The sequence below is a fragment of the Lygodium microphyllum genome, chromosome 4, assembly GCF_053477565.2.
Source record: "Lygodium microphyllum isolate KBCC chromosome 4, Lygodium_microphyllum_v1.1.10, whole genome shotgun sequence".
Lineage (NCBI taxonomy): Eukaryota > Viridiplantae > Streptophyta > Polypodiopsida > Schizaeales > Lygodiaceae > Lygodium > Lygodium microphyllum.
The window spans coordinates 19,419,554-19,421,767 of record NC_141138.1 but is presented as its reverse complement, the minus strand read 5'-3'; the positions used below and the strand labels follow the sequence as shown (position 1 = coordinate 19,421,767).

Sequence of the window (2,214 nt, the reverse complement as noted above, 5' to 3'; positions counted from 1 at the left end):
TTCTATTTGGGATATCTCTAACCTTTGTGTGTGTGTGTGTGGAAGTGTGACATGTGAGAAGCCTATGGTATCACAAGTTACATATACACACACACTCATACTCACACTCCAATGTAGCCCTAGGATGCACTCTCTCGGCTCCTCTTGTATCTCTTACTTGGGATACAACTGCCTCCTCCTAATGCATATACACTATTGTTGCAAATCATTGTAAGATGTTTTTGTGTTTGTATGAAAAGGGGGCATCTACTTATGATCTGTCTTGTTGGTCTTATAGGCAAGTCCCTTTCAAGAATGAAATCCTCCATGATCTTTCAATCAATAAATAGAGAGGCTAAAATTTAATGTAGAAAAACAAAGAGGGAATATTGGGCTTGTCAAAAGCGGAAGTAACAAGTGGCAATGGTCAACTCTAGGATGGAATGCAATATTGTGATCCTCAATGAACAAAAGAAACATAGGATATGTTAATCCACATCATAACACTTCGAGAAATTAACTATCAGAATGGATGTATGTGTTGGGAAGGAAATACTTGATGAAATTCTTCAACATTCTTGCTTCCATTAAACACATAGGGAATATTGAGCGTCTCAAAGAAGCAACAAGTGGCAATGGGTAGCTCAAGGATAGAATGCAATATTATCATGCTTGATGAACAAAAGAGACATAGGATATGTCAATCCAAAATATAACACTTCGAGAAATTAACTATTGGAATGGATGCATGTGCTAGAAAGGAAATACTTGAAGAAGTTCTTCAATATTCTTGCTTCCATCCTATGCAATGTAAGTCAAAAGAGTTAGAAGCAATTATATTGAGAAACATCCATAACACTTTGAATCATGTGATGATCCCAAGATCTTCAAATGATTTTTTTGTAAAGGAATCAATGTTGTTGATGCTGACAAATGGAGAAAGTGGGGGGAAAATCATTGACATCAGCATACCACAAGCTGTCAAGCTTACAAGAATCTATGAAAGAAATCTATATACAACCAAACATCACTTGGCAATGGCAAGTGAAGCTGATGGTTTGTTCCTTGCATTTGCATGTCGTAGAAAAGATGGATGGAGAAGCCACATCTCCCAAAGTGTCAAAGACTTAGTCTTCCAGTTTTGGATGGATGAGACAAGGATGTCCCCCAAAAAAAGGGATGTTTGTAGTAAAGGACTCGCTAGATGTTGATATGTAAGACATCCAATCATCCTTTTGGAGGAGCCTCTAATAGTGATTTGTTTTGTACATACCACTGTTTACTGGTACTGCAACTTGGTTTCAATGTTTTGCACCCATGTTGTAGTAATAAGATGTTTTGAAACTTTACTGTGCTAGCCTCCATCAATTCCAAATGTAATTTTTGCATCAATATGTCTTTGTTTTTGGACTAATGATGTCAGTGAATGGTGAAATCAAGATGAAGCTCTAACATGAGCATAGTGCAAGCTACCAACCTTGTGGGACTCTATAAAGCAACTTACATACATCCAAACATCACTTTAGCAATGGCAAGCAAAGCTCATGGTTTGTTAGTTACATTTGATAATTTAGTTTATTGGTCTATAAAAATTTACAATGTTGTTTTGCTTCAGTATTTCTAAATATTTCTAAAGTGCTTTATCTCCTTATGCTTATTTATCAATCCTTTCTATCTATACACCACTCTTTTGTATATGAACCTATTTTTTGTTTTGTTGAAGCCACATACAAGTAGTGTGCTACAACTCATAGGTGATTGCCAATACTAACACTAGTGTGCTACCACTTACAAGAGGTATGTGACGAGTTGCAAGTGATTCACTACCATTTAGAAGTGCTATGCTACCAATCACAAATTGTGTGCTCCACTTTACCAATCATAGATTTTGTGCTCCACTTGTAATCACTTACAATCATGTCATCACAGTGTGCTACTTACAATCACTTTGCCATAGTATGTTACCACTTACACTATGCAAGTGGTTGTTACCACACTTACACATGGTGCATTACCAATTGTAAGTCATCCCCTCTACGGCTTGCAACTAGAATGCCACCCCTTCAAAGTAGGGTACTACCCTTCATAAGTGATGGGCTGCCCCCTACAAGTGATCCCCTACCTATAACTGCTTCTCTAAATCTTACAAGCCATCCCTTGCCACTTGCAAGTGGTTCCCCACTACTTGGAACTAGCCCTATATCACTTACAACTGGTCCCCCATAACTTGCAAAT

The 2,214-nt window shown here is 37.6% G+C and overlaps 1 pseudogene; it reads left to right on the top strand.

Moving 5' to 3' along the window:
* Window positions 1-306: 306 nt before the first annotated feature.
* On the top strand, window positions 307-1,190 carry LOC148036848 (uncharacterized; annotated as a pseudogene).
* The last annotated feature ends 1,024 nt before the right edge of the window (window positions 1,191-2,214 follow it).